Source organism: Polyodon spathula, chromosome 42 (genome assembly GCF_017654505.1).
Source record: "Polyodon spathula isolate WHYD16114869_AA chromosome 42, ASM1765450v1, whole genome shotgun sequence".
In the NCBI taxonomy this organism is placed as follows: domain Eukaryota; kingdom Metazoa; phylum Chordata; class Actinopteri; order Acipenseriformes; family Polyodontidae; genus Polyodon; species Polyodon spathula.
In genome coordinates this window covers 25,501-36,197 of record NC_054575.1, presented here as the reverse complement: position 1 = coordinate 36,197, position 10,697 = coordinate 25,501, and positions in this window count along the sequence as shown.

Sequence of the window (10,697 nt, the reverse complement as noted above, 5' to 3'; positions counted from 1 at the left end):
CTTCTTTGGGTTGGCCTTGAACCCTTGGTCTTTAAGTAGCAGCAAGGCAGCCCTCAGTAGTTCTCAGTATCTTCAATATCTACTATTAACACTTCTCTGCTGCTGGACAACTGCCCAGGCACCTTATCTGCATATTGCCTGCTCTCTGGCAACACGCCCAGAATCTTATCTTGCACTGCTTCTTTGAGCTAAACTTCTAGCTTCCAGTCCTATTGCATCGCTGTTGCGATCCATATTTTATTTTAATCCACTCTCTTATATCAACTCCTGAACTAAAGCTTTCCATTCTCAAACTGTGACAGATTCTGTCCCTTTTCACATTCTGAGCTGCACTCGGCTATTTCATGAACACAGTTTACGTGTTCCCACTCATACTTATGTAAAGGTCACATAGTGTTAAACATCTGCCTTTTCTGAAATGTTGCTTTATCTTTTGCTTAAACTAACCCAAGCAATTTATTAATAAAATTATCATACTAAACTGACTTCTTACCAATATAATTTTCCAATATGACAAGTTACTCTACTTTGTGGATTTTATTAATGGTTTGTTTTCCTTTGCACCTTAAATTTACACATTGTTGGTGCGCTCATGGACTTTAACTAGGGTTTTATGCCAATACCCTCATCCGCCCCACTTCGTGACGGTTTGTGTAACAGGTTTTTCCTATTAACAGGTTGTCCTAACTCACAAATAGGTCAACATGTAATAGCCAACAGACAAACATATATTAGATACATATGTAACACCCAGTTCAGAGACTCCACATTATGCTCAACTGTTGCTACTTAAAATATGACTATAGTCTTACGTGTATGGTATAATCTTCACAACCATACAGCTTGCTAGCATGGTCAGCCATAAACACAATATAACACAAACACAATACAGCTGTTCTTTACAACACACACACAAGTATCTGTCACGAAAATATTTTTAATGTTCTCGTCTAGATCCCTTATTTTGTTTCAGGTTGAGTCCCTGACTTAATATCATTGCTTTATACATGATTTATTAATGTCTCAGTTACCACATTAATCTAGTTATCATCACCTCTCCTGTTAGAAGCTCCGTAAAAAATTAATTGTGACCAACATAAACAAAACATCTCGTATATGTGCAAATAAAACCAGTTAATACTAGTAACTTTGGTGCTTCATTAAACCAAGTGTTCTCCATTCAAGAAAACGCTATCTCCCTGTTTAGTTCAATACAAATTAAACAATCATCAATATGCAGACTCTTGAAAATAAAATGTTGATTTAATTCTGGATTTTAGAAAACAAATATTATTCTACCTGCCATTCTCTGGCTTTCCACTCTAAATAACCCCAATCTAGATTTAGCCTTCTGGATTTTAGGAATCCTGCCATTCTCTGGCTTTCCACTAGTCGGTTGCTGGAAAACCTCTCTCAGCCAACGCCCTTTTGGAACTGTACCAAGTCCCAAGTCCTTTGTTTTGTTTTGGTCTGGGCTGTCTGGTTGCCAACCTTTTTTTTTTTTTTTTTTTTTAGTGCTTTCTTCCTGCTGTCTGCCCATTTTTCAGTCAAGTACTCTCGTACTCCTGACTAGGGCTTTGAGCTTGTCATTTTAACTACTGTTCTATGACACTAACACCACCCCGATGTATATCGCCAACAAAAATGTTTTTAGATTTACACCCTCTGAGCTGTATCGTCTGTTTTCTCCTCAGATACACTCTACTGCACCAGTTACTCACTCCTAAGCTTCACAGAGACTCCCCCTGTTACTAGAGCTTTCTCGTCCACACAGTACTAACTATGTAGTGACGATGCCTACCAGACACACACTCCACTACCTAGTCACAACCACTCGCCCTCGACATAACGAGTAATTGTCTTTCTTCCTTAGATACACTCTACTGCACCGGTTACTCACTCCTAAGCTTCACAGAGACTCCCCCTGTTACTAGAGCTTTCTCGTCCGCACACAGTACTAACTATGTAGTGACGATGCCTACCAGACACACACTCCACTACCTAGTCACAACCCCTCTGAGCTGTATCGTCTGTTTTCTCCTTAGATACACTCTACTGCACCAGTTACTCACTCCTATGCTTCACAGAGACTCCCCCTGTTACTAGAGGTTTCTCGTCCGCACAGTACTAACTATGTAGTGACGGTGCCTACCAGACACACACTCCACTACCTAGTCACAACCAGATGAACACACTCAATACCTTTTTACTCATTACACCTATGCAACTTCACAACCCACAGGTTTTTGGATTCCAGTTCACCCGCTACACACTCAAATGGTATCGCTTACCCCAGACATCTAATCACGAGTCCTCACACCGATAGGAGCACAACGAACATCCTGGAATCCTGCCGACTACGCCAATTTGTAGGGTCGAAAAACGAAGTGCAGCGATGATCAGAGACAATCAATCACACCGATTGTTGCATCAAAGGTTTATTGCAGTGGTCATCAAAATACAGAGCGCTCCGGAGAATAACAGTCACTTCATCAGTAACTAGTGTATTCTGCCGGGGTAAAGCACACACATGGGTTATATAGTTTCTACATAAAATCCCCTGCTCCTATCAGGATTTGGCACGCAGCAGACAATTCATCCATCCCTACCCCCTAAACTCATATACTCAACCAATAGAGGATAGCTGTGGGGCATGATTGCCCCCTCCGTTGCGGTTGTTATGTTCACTTCAGCCTGGAATTTATGATCTAGCAAGCAAGCAGGCATTGCCCTTCTTCTACCATCCCCCCACTGCCCCTGGACATCTGACCCAACCTAATGGTGTACTGAAACATTCTGCCCTCCCCCCCTCCTTTCACAAATTCCTTACTAAACATTGTAAAACCGCACCCAAATGATCGTTGGTTGATCCTACTATCCTGTTAGGTTCCTTCACAGCCAAACGAACACATAGAATGTGGATAATGTATCCAGTCGAAGACACGCCTTCCCCCAACATCACACACACAAGCTTGGATACAGCTGACAGCAGCAGCAGGAAAAACAACATCCAGGAACAGAAAGTAACAGGGTAATTCCACTGTTATGGATGTGACATTTGCACACAAAATTCATCTTTGTTACCATATACAAGGCCTCATTTAAATAATTAGCTAAATATGATACACTATTTAGATAATGTGCTTTTGAACTGTGTCTTGTTAATTTCAAGGTTCAAAGTTTCATCATCCAAAGAAACCTGCGTTGTGGATGTGGTAGAAATGGACAAGCATTGCTGGGTCACTTCACATGTTCTCAAAAGTCTGTGATTTGTGGAACTTACAATCAAAACATTAAATGTCATTTTGTAAGAACAACTTGGCAGCTCCCAAAAGTCAAGTAAGTCATTAAGTAATACATCAGGTTTTTAATATTTTCTTAGCATAGCTTGAAGTGCAGCGTTCTGGATGTGACGCTATCTGAATTTTATTCAAGAAATGTATTTAAATATTTTTTAAAAAACACTTTAAATTGACATTTGTCATTGGAAGCCCAGACAAACTTACAGTATAATGGTCTTTACAGTATAATCGTAAATCTCGAAAAACTACTCACTTCTAAATCTTTTGTAGTCATTTTTGTATTACTTTAGTATAAATACATGTTAATTTGGATTCATATGTTGTTTTTTTCTGACTTTATGTGAAAGAAAAGACACATATTTGCCCGTTTTCCCATTGGAAATAGTGATATTTTGAAATATCACTGTCCTGGTCACAAAAGCAAAGTTTGTGGGGAATAATAGCCATTTTCTATACTTTTGAGGCATAAGCAATTAGGAAATAACACTTACTACCCAGGAACAAAAATTGTGTTACATAGTGTGACCCGTCACTAGTGCACACTTGGGGGCAGGTCCGGTCTATTGAAGGTAAGGATGTTCATGGTGCTGGAGCGCTAGTATATCCACAGTATCAAAGGGCAATTATTGTATAGGGTAAATCTAGCCGCGGGCACAGGACAGCCTGCAACATAACTACTGGCTCTCCCGTCTTGTCGGACTGAGGTCAAGAGGCTGGCGCATGATATTCCTTTTGTGGGACACCTCAGAGCTGACAAGACAAGGGTTTGGATATTAGCTCTATTCTATTGGGTAGCTCTTCATACTGATGTGTCGAAATGTGTAGCCACATGCCCAGACTGCCAGCGAGTAGTGCTGGGTCGAGTGCGCCCTACCCCTTTGGTTCCACTGCCGATTATTTCCACTCCTTTTGAACGCAATGGACATAGTGGGCCCTTTGCTACCTTCTGACTCCGGGTATAAGCATATATCAGTAGTGGTAGATTATGCAATGCGATACCCAGAGGCAGTTCCACTGAGGTCCACTAGTGGCGCTCCGATAGCCACAGAGTTAGTACAGACTAAGGCTAGAGTAGGGATCCCCAAGGAGATTTTGACTCATCATGGAACCAACTTTTTGTCTAACACGTTACAGCAGGTATATAAAATATTAAAAATACGTCCCATCAGGACATCTGTTTATCATCCACAGACGAACGTTTTGGTGGAACGACTTAATCAGACCTTGAAGATGATGCTGAAATGTTTTGAAACGCAAGAGCAAAAACACTTGTCTTCACTTCTTCTCTACCTCCTTTTTGCAGTGAGAGAGGTGCCGCAGAGCTCGACAGGTTCTCCCCCTTAAAGCTCTTGTATGGCCGACAAACTCGGAGGAGCACAAAGGCTTGTCCAAAAATGTACTGAAGCATGTGCTCCTACTAGGGATCGTCTTAGGCACCAATCGTTTCTGTGTGGACTTCCGAAAGGTAAACGCTATTGCCAAGTTCGATGCGTACCATATGCTTCAGGTTGATGAACTTCCTAGCTACACTGGGAAAGGCGAAGTTTATCACGATACTGGACCTGACAAAGGGATACTGGCAGATCCCCTTAACCCGGTTCTAGAGAGAAAACCGAAGGGCTGTTTCACTTCAAAACCATGCTGTTTAGGCTACATGGTGCGCCTGCTGCCTTTCAGGGACTGATGGTCCAGGTTTTACGCCCACATCATGATTATGCAGCAGTATATATTGATGATGTAGTGATTTACAGCTCCACCTGGTGAGAGCATTTGGCTAGGGTTACAGCCGTCACTCAGTCTCTAAGGGTAGCCCGGCTGACAGGTAACTTGAGAAAATGTGTGTTTGGCAAGACAGAAAATCAATATTTGTTATTTATAATGGAAATGGGAGTGAGACCTATGGTCACCAAAATTCAGGCTTGGTCGACGCAGCGATCCCCAAAACCAAGACTCAGGTGAGGTCACTACTGGGATTAGCCGGTTATTACCGCCACTTTATCCCTGAGTATGCCACAGTGGTTAACCCTTTAGTCAACCTCACCAAAAAGAGTGCTCCAAGTTTAATTAAATGGCCCCCTGAGTGTCAGGGGGCGTTTGATACTATTAAGCATAAACTGGCCAGGACCCCACCCTTATCACACCTGATTTCACCAAGAGATTCATCCTCCACACCGATGTGTCGGACGTGGGTTTGGGTGCAGTCTTGTTCCAAAAGGTAGATGGAATAGAACACCCGATACTGTATCTCAGTAAAAAGATGCTACCTCGGGAGCGCAACTACTCCGTAGTCAAAAAGGATTGTTTGGCCATTAAATGGGCTACTCACTCTTCACGATATTACCTGCTGGGACATTCCTTTGATCTTATCACAGATCATGCCCCACTCAAGTGGTTAAGCACAATGAAGGACAGCAATGCCCAAATAACGCAATGGTATCTGGCATTGCAACCGTTCATGTGCCACATGGTACACCGTGCGGGGAAAGACAATCAAAATATGGCTTATTTTTCGCGAGAGGGCAGAGTAATAGGAAAGATAGACTCAGCCGAGTGTTCCTTCGGCTCCACTCTGAGCAGTGGGATATGTGACAGAAATATAATGATTCTTGGTTATAAATCTCTCTCCCGACCTGTGAGGGTGCTAAGCAGCGAGAGCGAGTTCAGTGGATGGGTTGGTCTGACAGTTCTTTTCCAAGGTTCAAGGGAAGTTGGCCAGTCTGGAAGGGGGCGAGACTAGGATTGTGCCAATATTCGATACTATCACATATAGTGATATTGGAAAATGTGAATGGTTTTATATATATATATATATATATATATATATATATATATATATATATATATATATATATATATATATATATATGTCATATCATCAATAGTCCTAAAATAAACATAGCTAATAAAATAAGACACGTTATAAAACATCCTTGATTCATACCATGCCGTGTTAAAACACTGTAGTGCCCCAGAGAACTTTATGGAGGTTTAGAAGACGACCGCTGTTGGGCAATTCCATGATAAAGAGACCCTGACCATGATTTTTTTTTTTTTGCCTATAACAAACATTTCTCTCTCAGTTTTTACTAAAATGTGAAAATTTTTGCATGTTGTATCATTTTTGTTCAGTTTATGCTTTTTCTTTATAGCCTCAAAGTTACTATTGAAAAATAAAAAAGCAAAATTTTTAGAAGTCTGACTTTCATACATTTTTAGGTTTAAATTGTTGGATAAATGTTTTATTTATACATTTGTAAATATGCCCCATTTAAACTCAATGGCTATGTAATGCCAAGTTAATAATATTACATTTTCTTGAAAAAAGGAAAATATTTTACAGCAATTCAAAATAATGGTGTTTATAAAAAAAAACAAAAACAAATGTCACGTCCATAACATTTTCTTGGTAAAGTCTTTTATAAAAGTTGTATACTACATTATATTTTTTTGAAAGTTTCTCTGCAAAGCTAACTTTTTAAAACTTATGTTATGGGATAAAAACTTTGACCCTTTTCTTAATAACAGTTGCCCAAATTAGCGTTATGGACGTGACTGTTATGGATGTGACAATAATGTCCCAAGTAATACTAAGCTTGATGGAATTGCAAATAAAAGAAGTCTTCCCCTGCAGAAACAAAATAAGAATTACATCACGTAGCACATTGTCATACCATTATATTAACACGACATAATTTTAATGGGTTTTAAAACATTTTCTTTGATCTGGGGAACTTAAAATTGTGTCAGCACTCGTGTAATAGCTCTTCATAAATTAAAGGTTAGTGGCAACGTGTTAAAAAAAAAAACGCGTATAACAAGCAAGGTATATTGTTTTAAGATTGCCCAAATACATACTTTTAAACTGAAAGAACACACCATCTTAAACTTATTTAAATTAAAAGCACTCGATTTCACTATTCAGTTTGCATCGCATATAACAATTTTTGTTTTTAGTAATAATAATAAAAGAATCTGTAGGCTATAACTTCACGTTTTTATTTTTTTGGCTACGTTTTCAACTACTTACAGTTTGTCTTCTTTGTTTTGGTACGTAACCTACTTCCTCGATGAGGGGACTAAGTAGTAGGCGTGCTTGTAATCTGATTGGTCGCCAATAATAATAAAAAAAAAAGTTCCCACTGTAGTTTTTATGTCTCTCACTGACAGGTTCTGAGGTAATTAATTAGCTGTCCCTAGAGACTGTCAGAGAACACTGCATTCAGAATATCCTCCTAATTCTACATTCGATATTGAAGAGGACCTTACAGGTATATTACAGGTATATAACATTGTAATTCTATTCTTAATTTATATAATATATATATATCATATATCCCCCTATTAAAGTATAATATATATATATACTATTTATTTTTCCAAAAAGTGTTAAGTTAATAAAAGGTGTACATTAGTCTACAGACGGTACAATCAACAATTTAAAAATATGTAACTAGAGCAAAGTAATTAGAAGGTTAACCACTGTCCTTGTTGCCCTGTCATCAATAACCAATTCCACCTGCTGTCATTAACAGAGCAGTTCTCAAAAGAGAATTAAGCGAACTCCTCACAATCTTTTTTCTTCAACTGATTTAAGGGCCTGTTTTGAAATTATTGAAATTAATTTCTTTATTTATCTACCCATAATAACTCAAAACAACATGATTGATTCAATTACTTACAAATTTGAAAATATACTGAGCATCAAACGAAACTATTATAACACATTTATTTGCATAAAAATGGACGTTGACGAAATGTTTTTTGTGTCTTTTGATCATCCTTGACAGGATATGGAGTAATTTCAGCTGTTGAACTGCAACAAAGCTTAAATAACAGAAAAACACCAATATGCCGCCATGGCTGTGAAAAAAGCAGCACCTTCATGCAATCGGCTAGACTAGAGCGGCAGCATGATACACATGGCAAATTACATTTAATAGGGAAAAGTGTAAGGTACTGCACGCAGGAAATAAAAATGAGCATTATAAATTACACTATGTAACACAATTTTTGTTCCTGACTAGTAAGTGTTATTTCCTAATTGCTTATGCCTCAAAAGTATAGAAAATGGCTATTATTCCCCACAAACTTTGCTTTTGTGACCAGGACAGTGATATTTTGAAATATCACTATTTCCAATGAGAAAACGGGAGTTTTTGTGTCTTTTCGTTCACATAGTCAGAAAAAAACAACATATGAATCCAAATTAACATGTATTTATACTAAAGTAATACAAAAATGACTACAAAAGATTTAGAAGTGAGTAGTTTTTAGAGATTTACAATTACAGTATAATCGTAAATCTCGAAAAACTACTCACTTCTAAATATTTTGTAGTAATTTTTGTATTACTTTAGTATAAATACGTGTTAATTTGGATTCATATGTTGTTTTTTTCTGACTTTATGTGAACGAAAAGACACAAAAACTCCCGTTTTCTCATTGGAAATAGTGATATTTTGAAATTTACCTGTCCTGGTCACAAAAGAAAGTTTGTGGGAAATAATAGCCATGTTCTATACTTTTGAGGCATAAGCAATTAGGAAATAACACTTACTACCCAGGAACAAAAAAAAAAAAAAATGTGTTACATGGTGTAACCAAATGAAGGAATACATTACAATTCTCTGTCCCCCTTATATGCTGTCACGCATGATACCTTGGGAAATGAATTCAGCTGGCACTGCAATCTGCGGCTGCTACGTTGCTTCCCTTCCAGGTCAATACGTTCTTGCAACGGTCTCGCCTTTTTCCAGACTGACCGACTTCCCGTCCCGGGAAGAACTCAGCCAGCACGTCTAAAAAGCGCTATCCTCGCTTAGTACTACCCTCACAGGTCGGTAGGGAGATTTACACAACCAAGGTTTATTTAATTTCTGTGACATATCCCACCGCTCAGAGTGGAGCTGAAGGAACACTTGGCTGAATGTAGCTTTCCCATTATTCCCCTGTGGCAAAGTGCCCGTCCCTGTGTGTATTTTGTGTTATATGTTGGGTGTTAATGTTGGTGTATAGTCATTGGTACACAGGATATAAACGGGTCTGTGTAACACAAGTGTTTAAAATGTATATTTGTATTTAGGCACGAGGATTGCACAGCACTTCACGTGCAAGTAAAAATTAATAATATGTGAGCAGGGGAATTGCACTTTATTAATTCACGTGCAGTTGTACCGCGACTCTAATTGAATGATTGATTAGCAATCGAGTCTTGGTACAGCTGCATAAGTGCAGCATGTTTTCACCCACTCGGGGTTGTGTGTTCGGGAGTGGAGAACGGGGGAGAGAGAGAGAGAAGCGTAATTATAAATATCAATTGCTACGAGTGCTGGAAGCACCAGCACCGTACTTGGTTTGTGTAGCGTTCGTCCATCCTGTTTTGTTAGTGTCTATTCGTTTTGTTTGTCTATTTATTTTGGCCTCACGTGCCGTGTGCTGTTTTTGTTACAAACCTTTTATTTTCTGTCTGTTCATTTAAATGCTGAGCGAGACCATTCGCTCGGCTCAACCAAACTCTACCTCTCTGTTTATTTCCTGGTTCCTGTTTCTGGCCTGACGTCCCCCACTCCGGCCGTCTTTGTGACACGTGGTGTCATCGTGGGATTACCAGCACTTCCTAGACGCAGACCAGAGCAGGAACCGCAATTTCTTCTTTTAAAAAAAAAAGAAAAAAAAGTCAGAAGACGCCGTCAGTTTGAGTGGCTGGATCCAGGACAATGCTGGTCTGGAGGCCCAGTCCATTCCCATAGCCGTCCGGGTCCTGTGGCTGATGGACAGGGAGCGATGGGAGGTGTACGAGAGGGAACGCACCCCAAACTCCCTGGAGGAAGGGGTGGAGTTAGTCCTTTGCTACCTGGAGGCATATGTAAATAGAACAGCAGCCCAGGTAGTAGGGTCTCCAGCGCCCAGGCAGGGGGACCGCGAGAGTCGAGCGCCCAGACTGGGGGACCACGAGAGTCCAGCGCCCAGATGGGGGAACCGCGGGGATCCAAAGCCAGAGAGGGCGCTGTTCCCACTTCCACCAGCAGAGGGTGAGTGCCTGCTGGTATCGTTCCCCTACCGTCACCACGTGGAGGATAGGAGCAGGTGCTTCCTCTGCTTTCATCACCTTCCCCTGCAAGTGAGGGAGAGCCGCACCAGTCCCCTGCAAGTGTGGGAGAGCCTCACCAGTCCCCTGCAAGTGAGGGAGAGCCGCACCAGTCCTCTGTAATAAGGGTAGACTACACGCCGCTCCCACCTCCGCTGCCAGGAGACTGCACGCCTCCATCACCTCCATCCGCAGGAGCAGAGCAGCAGGAGCTGCCTCTGCCTCCGCCACCTCCACCGGCAGGAGCTGCCTCTGCCTCCGCCACCTCCACTGGCAGGAGCTGCCTCCGTCTCCGCCACCTCCACCGG